Here is a 15,269-nt window from a genome sequence, read left to right as displayed (position 1 = left end):
GACATGGGGTAATAATACATTTTAATTCTAAATATATGAGAAAAATTTCAGCTATATAGTTAAAATTATGGAACAATGTAATCGTGCAAGAGTGTATGTATATGTAGGTGTATACACATACACATGAACACACAGACAAATATACAGGCTATTATGGAGTCATAGAGTTGAGGCAAAGGGAACAGTAGGGGTATCATAAGGAAAGCAGGAATGCATCTTGAGAGTGTACACGCGCAAGTTTAATCTTACAGTTGGTAGGAGTAGGTCATTCAAGACAGAGAGAAAGCTCGAGCAAAGGCAAAGAGGTGAAATGGCATGATGTGTATGTTTGGCACTGAAAGAGTAAAAATGCCAGCAGGAATGACAATGAATCTGATAGGGGAGGAATATAGAGGCCAGTTCATAGAGGGACTTGTATACCATGGTAAGAAGATTAGATTTTATCCACTTTGTGATGGGGAAGCTAAGGTTGTTTGTCTTGTTTTTATTATTTAATAACTTTATGGAGGCATATAATAAAAGTATACAATTTGATGTTTTGCTATATGTACACACTTTCGAACCCATCACCATAACCAAGAGCAGGGATTGGCTTGCACACTCGACTGCACCTGATTTTTGTAAACAGTTCTATTGGTACACACTCACACCCATTTAATTACTTCTTATCTATAACTGTTTTGATGATGCAGTGGCAGAGTTGAGTAAGAGACTATATGGTTTGCAAAGCCTAAAATATTTACTATCTGGCCCTTTACAGCAAAAAATGCCAACTCTTGATCAAGACGATGAACATGTCAGTCACTCCCCCCTCAATGCTTCCTTGTGCAGCTCTCTAATCCTTCCATCTTGCCCCTCCCTGCCTTGACCCCCACTCCCACTGTTCTATAGGCAATTACTGATCTTGATCTCCTTTCTGTCATTATAGATTAGTTTTCATTTTCTAGACTTTTTATGTAAATAGAATCACCCAATATGTACTCTTTTTTTGTCTAGCTTCTTTCACTCAGCACAATTATTTTGAAATTTATTCACATTGTTGCATGCATCAATGATTCATTCTTTTTTATTGTCCAGTGGTATTCCATTGTATGGATATGCCATAACTTGTCTATCCACTCACCTATGAATGGGAATTGGGTGGCATCCACTCTTTAGATATCACTAATGAGCTGTTATGAACAGTTTTGTACAAGTATTTGCATGGACTTATGTTTTTCTGTCTCTGGGATAAGTATTTAGGAGTGTTATGTGTCCTCAAAGCCGCAGAAATTAGAACTACCAAGTACAAGACAAACAGGTACGCGAGACACTAATGAATTACATCTGATGGTAGAAGAATATCTAGCAAATATATTGTCAAAGTGTCAAATATGTTTGACACTCCACGTCTATCTGCTCTGCTGTTGGTAACAGGACCTCAATTTCACTCTAAGGAGCCACTCATTTCCCATTCTCAGTCCATGTACTTTGCGATGGGCTCCATTGCTAGTTCAAGGCATGGAGATTTAAAGTGAATGCCCAGCAATGGTCTCATGTTTCAACTAGAGCCAGTGAGATTTTGGGGGGACTTCTGGGGAAAGAGTATATTAGTTTTAAATAATTAAACCCGAGAGGATGCAAGGTATGTAGTTGCTGGAAGAGCCTGTCTGAAAATGGATTTAACCCATAGCGTGTGGATCTGAGAGAGTGAGAGAGAAACCCATGCCTGAAGCCTGCATGATGTAAAGGCACACTCGACACTTCCCAGCCAGCAGACCTTACATTTCACATCTTATCTTTAGCAGAATGTTTTATGTCAAATAATCGGGTTCTTTACTGTCAGTTTATGACTCATCATACTTTTAACATTTTCTTCAGGCTCATCTTAGCACCAGGTACTTATGGATGTATGATTGTTTCATTAAAAAAAAAAATCCTTTCCTCCCCCAGAATGAGATGTTTGTGAAGCAAAATTAGGTTAGGTTTCCACATCACAAAAGGAAAAGTGAATATTTATCTATAAAAGCTATGTCAATTGGCATTTTACAGGAATAATGCTGTTTTTCTCCATTTATCCAAAGAGCTTTCCTCTAAAGATAGCCAGTATTCATATCCCAATTACTTACCCTCTGAATCACAGCAGCATATAAGAGAGGGTTCAGCAGTTTCCAAAATATGTGGAGGAGAATAATTATACAAGACTAAAGGTTTGGGAATTCCACTTGCCTCTGGCATATCTCCAAAGCCTTCAATCTGAAGGGATAGTCTGACCAGAAAAGGGGTCATGCAGTCCAGCAAACATGGGCTTTTCATTCTGTTCTGTTCTGATGTGGTGGCATGAACATTGCTCCAGGAAAGTTACAGGAACAATCAGAGTCACACTATAAGTTATAGGAGTATACGAACCAGAGTTAGCAAGCATGCCGAAGAGGTGAGCCGGAGGAAGGATTACCTTTGGGTTCAGTTTACCTGGGTGGGTCTGAGTAGAACTCCTGGATGTCAACACACAATCCTTTTTCCATCTTTTGTACCTATGAGTTCTTACTGTGTCATAGATGAGTTTAGTGGCAAAGTGGGCAAAACAAACTGGGAGGGATAGGTGACACGTTCTCAGAGTGTCCCACCTGTACTACAGGACCTTTTTGACATTGACTGTTCCTGCTATGCTCACTGAATTAGATCTTTTCCTCTAGGCGGTGAGCCAAGCTATTTTTTCCTTTCTAGTTAGCCCACTGAAATTTTCCTAGTATGTATTTAAAAAAATTTGTTCTAAATGACCGAGTAGTTTATTTGCTATATGAATCCAAATGAATTACAATGCAACTATTAAAAAAAATATTCTTCTCAGGACCTTCAATGCTTGACCCGTTAGAGTGATTTTATGAAGCCTCCAGATGCTGTGTTGGGGAAGAGTCATTATAAGCCCATTTCATTGGCAGCTCACCTATTCTCCTGTGTTCCATACATACCTTTGGTTTGTAAGTACCCTTCCTTTTTTGTGGTTATAATTCCTATTTATCTTCAGATGCATTCTTCATTCCATTTCTTCAAATATTACCACTTACCAAAACATCATTGATTTTTGACCCACTGGTGCTAAATGAAGCCAAACTGAATAAATTACTCTTGTATACCAATGGGATGGGCTTTGCAAACCTTTTGTTGTTGTTGTTCTATTTTGTTTTTGTGTTAATTCTTGAATTGTGATGACCCTATCTCTGTCCAGAAAAAAAAAACAGACCAAGGATGCTTGAAAAGAGGAAGAAAGTATCCCAGAATCCAGCCTGTCAGCTTTGTACCCCATCATGTGCTTCACATGGCTCTCTACCTATTTTAGGAGTTCACAATAGAACCAGCTGGGATGTACAGAAGATTTTCACCTCTTTTTGGGCTGATTTTCTGCCCTTTCATGTTTTACCAAATGGAGGTTTTTTTTTTTTTTCTAACATCAGTGAAGAAGAAAGATGTCTAACTCAGTAAGGATTCAATGAGCCCCTTTTATATGTTCAGCATTGTGCTTGGAAAGATACCTTTTTCACATCTGTCATGACTTTTATATCCACTTACCCTCACATAGAGAAATTCACATTTTTAATGGAGAAAAAACCTACTTAGAGTGTTGTCTTTAAATACTCATGATTAATTGGATAAATCCAATGAAATAAAGGCACTTGTGCTACATTTCAGGTTATAATTTAGATGAAGAAAATGGTCACATTAGTACCTACCTGAATCTCTCCTTTATTATCCATTCCATTCTGTTGTCTCAGGCAAACGTACGTGTGTGTGTGTGTGTGTGTGTGTGAAAGAGAGAGAGAGAGAGAGGTTGAAAACAACCAAAGCCTATGATACATTCTCATTAGGTATAAACACAGAAAGAGACCATATATTAGTGTATTATTCTCTGTTATCTTCTCAACTAGCTTAGTGGAGGGAACAGGGGATTTCTCACTTTGCTATAAAATATTCTAAAACATTTTACTTACATTTATTTCAAAGTGGTTTCTGTGGTCAGTGACCAAATTTCCAATGAGTTTATACTAGCAAAAGGAGAAAGTAATATTCTGAGACCTCTGAGCCCTGCAGACAGAAAAGTGATTATTGTTTACTAATTTGTCTCAGAAGAGAAGACAGAGAGAGGTTTACAGGAAATTAAACAGAGAGGCACCTCCTTCCAGAGGTCAATTACCTCTTTCTGTCTCTGTGCCACCGGAGTGTAACAACCATCAGAGTCTTTTTCGTTGAGTGGTACTCTTTTTTTTTTCATCCATACTGCCTTTTTGTTGTTGTTGTTTTTCTCTATATTCCTACTTTCCTCCTACTCCATGTCCCATTAATGAAAATTCATGAAAAAAATAGCCTTCGGATGGAACAAGAACAAAAATCTGCTTTCTTCAAGCAGTGGATGAACTTTATAAATAGAAAATGCAAAACGAGTAACGGATCATATTTTTATTTTCGCATTTGGTGCTAGAAAAAATCAGAATAAAATGTTTCGCTCCTTTTAATAATTGCATAGAATTCTAATGGCACTAGAATCTAATATACTTCTATTGTACTGAATCCTGCGAACCTCATCATTTCATTCTCTTTTGGCTTCCAATTTGTCTATTTTCTTCTTTATTTTTCTTATTTTGTTGCATGCATTTTTGTAAGGCTCTTTAAATCCTCTTGTTAGAATTGGGAACTGAGGTGGAGGATGGGGAAAGAACAGGCCCACACATCAATGGAGAGGGAAGGAAATGAAAAGAGAGACTCTTCCATTATGGTCAAGAGACTTCGCTTGACCATTGTTTGCATTACACCTTTCGGAAGTGCTTGTTTTCTGCTTTATTTGATTTCTGAAAATTTTATATACTTCAGGATATTTATTTCAGCAGAAGTTTATATGAAAAAAAATAATGTTTTTTCCTTGATTCCTGTATTCTGTGATAAATAAAATTTACCTATTATAGAAACATATTACCATGCTAAATCCTCTGATGTACGTAAACCATTATAATTTGGTGAAATATTCTTATCTGTGACTTTAGATTTTTGTTTCCTGAAATATAGATTTTTGTCTCTTTAGACCAAATTCCGTCAAAAACAGCATCAGAATATCTGTCTCAGCCTTTTGCTTCTTAGATAACAATGTTTTATTTTTATTCTAAAGGCCTGGTTCTTAAAATTTAGAAATACTTTAGGGACTTCCCTGGTGATGCAGTGGTTAAGAATTTGCCTGCCAATGCAGGGAACACAGGTTTGATCCCTGGTCCGGGAAGGTCCCATATGCTTTGGAGCAACTAAGCCCGCAAGCCATAGCTACTGAGCCTGTGCACCACAACTACTGAACCCACGTGCTGCAACTACTGAAGCCCGCACGCCTATAGCCTGTGATCCGCAACAAGAGAAGCCAATGCAATGAGAAGCCCACGCACCGCAACAAAGAGTAGCCTCAGCTTGCTGCACTAGAGAAAGCCTGTGAGCAGCAATGAAGACCTAACACAGCCAAAAGAAAAAAAAGAAATACTTTAGCTTCCAAACTTGGGAGTTCTAAGAGAAAAGGAAATTCCTTTTATTTTAGGATCTGAAAGTTCTGAATGTAAAAAATAATCAAAGGTGCATTACCACTAACATCAAATAATAATATATCCCTAGGTATTTCTTTAATATTGAAGGAACAAAAGAGAAAACTTCAAAATATAATAAAACAATTCTACCAATGTCAATATTAGAAAATTGCTTTTTGAAGAAGCTCAAGTGTATGCTGTAGATTATAAATTTTTAGAGAGAGTAGACTATGAGTAGAATTATTATCTACTGCACTTAGTGCAACAAATTTAAGATTTCACCTATACTTTTTGTGATGATGTACGTATAATCACTCAATACAAGTATTATATGAAAGATAGCATGAACAGAAAAGTTTAAAAGCTATAATTAGGGCTTCCCTGGTGGCGCAGTGGTTGAGAGTCCGCCTGCCGATGCGGGGGACGCGGGTTCGTGCTCCGGTCCGGGAGGATCCCGCATGCCGCGGAGCGGCTAAGGCCCGTGAGCCATGGCCGCTGGGCCTGCGCGTCCGGAGCCTGTGCTCCGCAATGGGAGAGGCCACAGCAGTGAGAGGCCCGCGTACCGCAAAAAAAAAAAAAAAAAAGCTATAATTAACTTATCCATTCAAAACAGAATCCAGCACAAGATGCTCACCAGTAAATGGAATTGAATACAGGAAGAAGGGTTTGGATTATAATTATTTTTCTTTATGATAAGATGAAACAACCTTTTTTTTTTTTAGGGAATCCGTGGCTTTTGAAGTAAACAGGGAATATTCCTTTTTGCCTTGTCATTTTGTTGTCAAATTAAAAAGAACTTTGGTCATAGAAGGTCATGGAATGATGAGAAGTAAGATCTGAAAGGGGTTTTCAAGACCACACAGTCTGATCACCTTTTTTTATGGTGGAAGAAACTAAGCACAGAGAGACGTACAAATGTTTGAGACCTTTTCCCCCCACTTCCCTAAGCTTCATTTAAAACAGAAATGTACCTTCTGTGCTGTAACTGCATTGTGGGCTATGTGTATTTCTGGATGTTCATTGCTGATATACTCAACCCACTGTGTAGCTAAAGCAAGGTAGGCATGCAAAGCTTCTTAATCTTCTTTTCAAAGATGCCCATGCTGGGAATATCTTGGGAATTTTGAGATATTTTCTCATTATTTCGAATGTTGTAACAGAATCATATTTTTTAAAGGAGAATTGAGTTTGCTCCATTTCCTTTGCTTTACTCTTTCACAATCCATGATTTAAGCCTATCATTTCTATGTAGTTGACACACAACCTCTCTCTCAAATTCCATGACTACCTTTCCAACTCTCTTTGGGACATCTGTAATCTGCTACTGACTTCTCAAATGCAATACTTGTCAAAGTGTGCTTATTCTTTCTTATCCCCCAACAACAACACTACCATCACCATCAGCACAATCAATAATAGCAAAATAATCAATAACATCGTTGAAGAAGATGTAACAAATGGAGAGTTGAGATAATTAGGAAGACAAAAGTTAATTAAATTTTTAGAAATAGGGAGTAGAAGGGGAAGGGTGAAATACGACTCCCAAATTCTAGCATGGAAGAATGGACAGATGGCAATATCATTGTTTAACAGAGAAGGAAGAGAGGAAAAGCAGTTTTGGTGTTGATAGAAAGTTCAGTTTTGAGTGTACTGTGTTGTGGGACAAAAGGAAAATGACTATCAAGTACCCAAATATATGTTTGCAGTTCAGCTGGAGCAATATTTATGTCATCAGCCTCTAGATGTTAATTCCAGTCAGGCAAGTGGATGAGATTGCCTTTTTGTATGTTGCAAAATGTGAAGTCAGAGAAGAACAAAGTTCCATAAAGGGACAGAAAAGAAGAGAAGGAGAGAACAAGGGAGAGACAGAAGGTGTGAATATGTTATCCATGATGCATCAGAATGTGAATGGGAGAGAAATGAGTTGTAAAATGTCAGAGCTAGAAGCTCTTCTGTGGAAAACTCTTCTAATCAGCAGACATACATTTTTGTAAATGGGAGGTTTGATTTTTATCAATAACCAACAAAATAGTTATTTTCTATCATGACTATATTTGATTATACAATGTAAAACGCAATTATTCATAGACTATAACACTGATGGCAGTTGCGTGAAATAGAATTTATCAGAATTCTTGCTTTTGAAAACACAAGTCTGTAGCAGTACCACAGCCATGAGTATGTCTATATGTGAACTCACATATTTTATATATTCTAATAGATTAGAACACTTCTTACTTATATGATACATATTTCCCTATAAATCTTATAGCTCATATAAGAAATTTGATAGAAATTTCCCCAAATGTGATCATCTTAGAAATTTACATTACAATTCCAATATAAATTTGTAGAATGGAAAGACATTTTTCTATAGTCCTAATAAAAATAAGTACATTTTGATCAACTAGGATAGAGAAAAAATTAAATTATTTTCTACTTACCTATAAGAAATGATAATGCAAAATTGTTAAAAAACTTTAAAATATCTACCAATCTATGAGTGACATGTAGTATGTCATCATTTTAATTAACATTCTACTGATTACTCTAGAGGTTGAAAATAATTTTATGTATTCCTTGGTCAATTATACTGCCTCTTCTATTAATTTGTTTTTATTTTTTGCTCATTTTTTTCTTATTGACTTGTCAGAGATTAAAACGTATACTGCAACTGTAAATATTTATTCTCAGACTGCTACTGCTTAAAAATATTCACCATGTTTTGCTGTTCCTTAAAACTATCGAATTTTAACTTCCTTGATGGTGTGTGTATGTGTGTGTGTGTGCCCATTTTTCATTAAAGGCCTTTCTTATTATGAGGTTATTAAAATGTGACTGAAATTTCCTTTTAAAAATTTAAAAAATAGATTTTTCAGAATATATTTTTAATTAAAAAAATATGATGCATGCTTATTGTAAAAATAAATAATACAGGAAAGCACAAAGGAAATAGAAACCTGGAACTCTACCACCTGGAGATAGCACTTGAGCCAACATCCTTCTAAACATCTTCTTATACATGAGAAGAGTAACGTTCATTAATACTGGCTACTGACCTGGCATTGCAATAAGTAAATTTACAAAACTGAAGGGAGAGGTACTTCATCATCCCCATATTACAGATGAGCAAACTAAGCCTCAGAGATCTGCTACCTTACCCAAAGTTGTAAAGCCCATAAGTGACAGAACTGGTGTTACCTCAGGTCTGTTCACTGCTCCATGCTGCCCCCCTCTAATGTATCAGAATGTCACAGAGGTAGGATTTGAGTCTTGTTACTCTTCCAAGCCCAGCATATAGGAGATGCTCAAAAATGCTAATTTTATTTGGTTATCTAAAAATATATTTAATCTTTTTTTAAAAAATTAAAATTTTATTAGTTTTTTAATTTTAGAATTTTATTTATTTTTTTATACAGCAGGTTCTTATTAGTTATCCATTTTATACATATTACTGTATACATGTATACATGTATACCCAGTCTCCCAATTCATCACCCCCCCACCCCTCCCACCACTTTCCCCCCTTGGTGTCCATATGTTTGTTCTCTACATCTGTGTCTCAATTTCTGCCATGCAAACTGGTTCATCTGTGCCATTTTTCTAGGTTCCACATATATGTGTTAATATATGATATTTGTTTTTCTTTTCTGACTTACTTCACTCTGTATGACAGTCTCTAGATCCATCCACATCTCTACAAATGACCCAACTTCGTTCCTTTTTATGGCTGAGTAATATTCCATTGTATATATGTACCACATCTTCTTTATCCATTTGTCAGTCGATGGGCATTTAGGTTGCTTCCATGACCTGGCTATTGTAAATAGTGCTGCAATGAACATTGGTGTTCATGTGTCTTTTTGAATTATGGTTTTCTCTGGGTATATGCCCAGTAGTGGGATTGCTGGGTCATATGGTAATTCTATTTTTTAGCTTTTTAAGGAAACTCCATACTGTTCATACTGTTAATCTGTATTCAAGAAACACCTGAACATAATTTCATCCTTGTGATGAAAAATGTCAGTTCCTCTTCTCCTATCTCATTCCTATTGCTTATGTGGTCATTGTCAGTATTTGTAACTGATTGTCTCATCTTTACTTCAATACCTCTAAATAACATGCTTCTAGAGTATGTTGAGGGAGTTACCTCTGAAATATCTACTTTGGCTTGACATTCACAATGGTTTGGCTCACTTTATTCCATCCGTCTTCTTCTTTACTCCAATGGTGTTGATGGAAAATTCTGGTTTTCTTCCTTTGCAATGAATTATCCCTTCTCTGTCTTGCAATTTTATCTCTTTTATGTTCTGGAATCTCATTAATATATGATGAGACTTTTTTTTTAAAGATTGATTGTGCTTGTCACTCAGAGAGTCCCTCCAGTTTGAAGTCTCATCACTTTCTTTAGTTATGGGAAATGTGGGGCTATTATTTCTTCAAATAGTGCCTCTCTTCCATTCCCTCTGTTGTTTACTTCTAATGGATAGCTTTTCTCTGTCTACACTTCTGGTATCACATTTGTTTTTTCATCCTTTCCATTTCTATCTCATTGACTACATTCTTCTAGCTCATGAACATACTCTTGATCTTCCCTCTTTTTGTGTTACCCATAGAATATTGAATGCCAAATATTGTGGTTGTTATCTTCAGAATTTCAAATTTGATTTCTTATGTAAGAAACTTATATGTAGGCTATTGCTCTGAGTGTTCTACATTTGTTAAATAGTTAGGTAAGTGTTATGATTATCTCCATTATACAGATGAGCAAACTAAGGCACAGACTGGTTAGATAATTTGCCCTAGGGACCCCTGACTGGCAATTGTTGGAGGCAGGGTTTGAGCTCACATTATTTGGGTCTTTAGCTGCTATGCTTTGCTTGTTAATAATCATCTCTTCTTATTTTCAGACGGCTTCTCCTTGTTTCATGGAAACAATACTTTCTTTCACCTCTCTGAAGATATTAAATATAACTGATTTTAAAGTCCTTATCTGATTACTTTTTAATTCTGTTTCCTCAAGTGTAAATTCTTCTGTTTGTTATGCACACTCTCCCATCTCTTTCATGGTGTAGTCACTCATTAACAATATGATGACCATTGATTTTGAGTTGACCCTTAAAGTTAATATTCCTTGCTAGACTGTTCACTGACGGGACAGGGGTTGGAATCAGCTCCTGAGGCTTGTGTACCATACTGTTCTCAATAAGAATGGAGGATGGGGTGGGCTTGAGGTCGACATAGTACACAGGTGGCTACCTTCTAATCCTCCAGAGCATTGCTGGTCTCCAGGTTCAGCCTAGTATCTCTGCGCCAAGCACTGCACCAGTTTTCAAATGGACATTATTGCTTCTGTCTAGCTTGTAGACTGGAAAACACACAAGGGTCAACTCACATGGCCTCCACCATTGTGGACATCTACCCCATTATGGAACCCTCAGGGGGGCCTCCCCAACCTGAGGCTCACACTGTCTATTCTCTGTCCCAGGCATTCTTTTGGCATTTTACTTTATCTGAAGTGAAAGAATCTCCTTTCTTCTGAATTCATAATTCGAGAGTAAAGTCGTCAGTAACGTTATTATGATCTTAACATTATTGATCTTCCTGTTGCATCATTCACTCTTTTCAAAAGAAAGAATGACTTATCTAGTTTATGTTTAAGATAAAGACTTGGTTATGTACAGCTCTGCTCCTTTTCCTGTTGCTTTCTGAGATTCAGCTGCTCGAAGGAAATGCATGTTACATCCCACTACTCCAGCTTCCAAATTTTAAAGGAGCTGGTCCCCGTATGGAGAAGTTGTTGGTGGTCCAGGCCTGTGGGTTAGTGTATTTCATTCTGGGATTTAATTAAGAAGCCATTATTACTGTACAGCTATGTCACATCAGCAAAGTATTTATCAGTAATAAAGCTGACATTTTTTTTCTCTGCTGATTCATTTTGCATTATCTCTCAGTTGGTTCAAACATCAGAAGAGAAAGTAGGAATGACATTGAATAAGACCATTTAGGGACTTCCCTGGTGACGCAGTGGTTAAGAATCCACCTGCCAATGCGGGGTACATGGGTTCGATTCCTGGTCGGGGAAGATCCCACATGCTGTGGAGCAACTAAACCTGTGCACCACAACTACTGAGCCTGAGCTCTAGAGCCCGTGAGCCACAACTACTGAGCCCGTGTGCCACAACTACTGAAGCCCGTGTGCCACAAACAAGAGAAGCCACCGCAATGAGAAGCACGCATGCTGCAACGAAGAGTAGCCCCTCTCGCCGCAACTAGAGAAAGCCCGTGTGCCACAACAAAGACCCGACGCAGCCGAAAATAAAATGTAATAAATCTATTAAAAAAAAAGACTATTTAAGCATTCATATTGCCTACGAAGAATTTCTCTATCATTTTCAAAAATTTATGTATGGCTCTTCATTGATTTATTGATTTAATTTGTGTTCTTTTAAAAGATAATTTCTGAAAGATGTTCTGGAGTTCAGGGGTCAGAAGTAAAGTTTTGTGCCTGTTCTCGATCATCCTGAAAATGAAAGATTGTTTCATATTCACTTTTAGTTTGAGTAATAAAGGGCAATCTTGTGCTATTAATGAACTTGAGAAAAAATTTCAGCCTTTTGTATACTTGCACATGAAATCTCAGTGCTATGTAACACACGTGCAGATTATATTTGTATTATCTGTTTTGTTGTTTTGTTTGTAAGCCTGTGGAGTATAGAGACCAGGACCAATCTGTACTCTGCTACGTGCTTGTCTGAATGGCAGGATCAATTCTCCTGACCCTAATGCCCACATCTATATAATTTCTTTAAATATGAAATTCCTATTCATCTCATGTTCTTAAAGCATTCCCAACCCCTAAGAATAAATCATACCAGCCCATCCTATGTCATCTTATCATTCTCACATTGATCTACATTTTTACCCCTCCCCTCTTGCCAGAGGAGAAGAGGGAATGGCATGTGAGAGTAGTGGGGTTGAGTAATGGTGAGAAAGAAAAAAGCCCCTGAGAGCTTTTAGGGAACAAGTCTAGTTGCTAACAGCCAGGTTGTGATATTCCTTTGTGGAAAGTAATTCCATAGAATATCAACCTCAGATGAAGACTTTGTGACCGTGATGCCACAAGACAAAAACAAGTGGACTCTATAACCATGCAGGATCAGAGATAAAACCAAGATCACCCATAACCATAAAAATAACAAACATCTCCCCTTTCCTGATTAACATTAAGTGACTGCTGCTTATTATTCAATGACAACTCTAGCCCTACTCTATTAATTCTGTCTCCTAGATTAAAAAAAAATCTTTGATGCCCGTGTTTCAAATTCCTCTTGCTTTGAGACAGTGACCTATCTAAACAGACCTCTGCTTCCTTGAATCCTCTTCTAAATCATCAAGTATAAATTAAAATTCCTGTGATGTTGTCTTCCTTGTTGTAACAAACTTAATAAGACAAATTTTGTTCCCAGCAGTATTCCTGGTGACTTTGTCTGGTGAGCATTGATAGTAGAGTGTCCTCGCCTCAGGAGGGGCCAGCAGCAGCAGACCAACAGCAATCAGCGACTGGCGGGAGGTGATAGGTATCTTCCAGTGGTGTCCACAGATGGGTACAGGCCACTTAGAGGGCATGGTGGCCACAAAAGCTGCCTGCATCACTGGAATCTTGGCAAATACATTCACCCAGTGTCTATCTGTAGCAGGCAGAATCTATTGCTGGTGGAACTGGGGGCTGTGAAAACTCACATTCCATACTATCTCCCCTTTTATCAGGGCTGCTCCCCTCTTTCAGAGACTATAACAAATGCTGCATCCTTAGCTGCACCCTCATCAGGCTGCAGATTAACGCCCCTCACCTATTATGCATTCTATCGCTTCAAGTACTGCTGAATGTGCATCTTTAGGTCTAGAAGTCATCAAAGCAAAGACCTGCTTGCTCAATTGTAGTCATCTGGTTTATATTTAGTGTGCTTATTTTCAATATCTTTTAGAGCTATTTTGAATTTTAAAATGACTATCTGATGTTCCCTTAATTAAAATCTTAAGTGTTAGGAGATTAAAGATCGAAAATCTTACCTTTCAGGACCATTCATTCGTGACAATTCTCCAGTCATACCAATGTTTACTTAATCTTAAGAACGAGGCCAACCCTATTAAAATGCTATGAACCCACACAGCAGTGAGTAACTAAAAGTACCTTGATCTTGTTAATTTTCTCCCAATTTGGCTTTTTAATCAAGTTAGGAGTAAAACTCCAGCATAGCCTAGTAGGAAGAATATTGGATTTGGAAGTACGATACATAGGTCTACGTGCTATGTCTTGTGACCTTGGCCACGTGGCTGAGCTTCCATTTCCACAACTGTAAAGAGGTGATTATATCACCACTAAAAATTACCATTAAAACAAATTAAATGATGATGGTCCTAGGTGCTGTTTTTTGAGCATTGCAACTACAGCCAACATTTACTGAGTGCTCACTCTGTGCTAGGTGTTACTACACACAGTTCACTTGATTACTTAATCTTCGTAACACACTTGTAAGTTGCACATGATCACTTCTTTTATAGATGAATAAACCAGCTTTTATGGAGGTTGAGTAACTTGCGCAAGAACAACGGTTGCAGAGGCAGAATTTAAGTCCACACCTATGTTTTATAGTTGATGCTCTTTGCTATTACATTACACTACTGCAGTACGCACCATGTAATATAAGCTCTCTGTATGATAAATAATAACTTTTATAAAGTGCAGTAGGGTTTACAAACACTTACATATACATTTGTATAAACTGATGCTCACAAAAATCCTATTAGCTAAAACAACTATGAGTATTATCCCTATTTTAAAGAGAACTGAGGTTCAGAACAGCTGTCAAGGACAAAAATGCTTAACATAGTAAATTTGAAATACTTGGGTGTTTGCTGCCATGAAAACTAAATGCCTGGATAGGTTGGATATTTTATTGTGTGAGTGTGTGTGTGTGTCCCGTAGATTGAACCATTAGCAGTGTTTAATATTAGCACAACACGTTGGAGAGAATTATACATTAGGATACTATGTAGGGAGTTGAAATAAGAATGTTCTCATTGCTCCTGGATTTTGCAACAGAGATTTAATTAAAATCCATGAAGACTTAATTTAAATTCTATTTGTCAGAACTGTTGATGAGCATTCCCTGTTTATCCCTTTTAATGTGTCATAGCACCTCCTGATATCTAAATATTTTCACATTCAATTAATTCCTGCAGCAGAAACTGTCCAAAAATCTTTTAGGACCAACTGAAGGAAAAAATAAAAGTAATGCAATTAGTGCCTGTAGATCTTGGCATATATAAAATCGTGTATTTATAATAACTGTTTTCCATCCAAGAATTATATAATCCTTTATAACTTAACTATCATGCTGACCTGGGATTTTTCTAGGAAACAAAAAGCAATTTGTTGAGATTTTTTTTTTTTTGCGGTACGCGGGCCTCTCACTGTTGTGGCCTCTCCCGCTGCGGAGCACAGGCTCTGGACGCGCAGGCTCAGCGGCCATGGCTCACGGGCCCAGCCGCTCCGCGGCATATGGGATCCTCCCGGACGGGGGCACGAACCCGTGTTCCCTGCATCGGCAGGTGGACTCTCAACCACTGCGCCACCAGGGAAGCCCTGTTGAGATTTTTAAAGAAGTATTTTCAGGCAGAGAGATTTTTTGGAACGTATTTTTCCTTCCCGTGTGGAGAATTCAACAGCAC

The 15,269-nt window shown here is 37.5% G+C and overlaps 1 protein-coding gene across 2 annotated transcripts in view; it reads right to left on the bottom strand.

The window, feature by feature from the left end:
- OPRM1 (opioid receptor mu 1) overlaps nucleotides 1-15,269 on the bottom strand; it is a gene marked incomplete at both ends in the record, with an annotated part of 53,023 nt that overhangs the window by 20,094 nt on the left and 17,660 nt on the right. The gene's annotated exons all lie outside the window — the stretch shown is intronic.

The sequence above is a fragment of the Grampus griseus genome, assembly GCF_964374135.1.
Source record: "Grampus griseus genome assembly, chromosome: 13".
Taxonomy (NCBI): domain Eukaryota; kingdom Metazoa; phylum Chordata; class Mammalia; order Artiodactyla; family Delphinidae; genus Grampus; species Grampus griseus.
The sequence above is the reverse complement of the archived record's forward strand: the minus strand, read 5'-3'. Positions and strand labels throughout refer to the sequence as shown.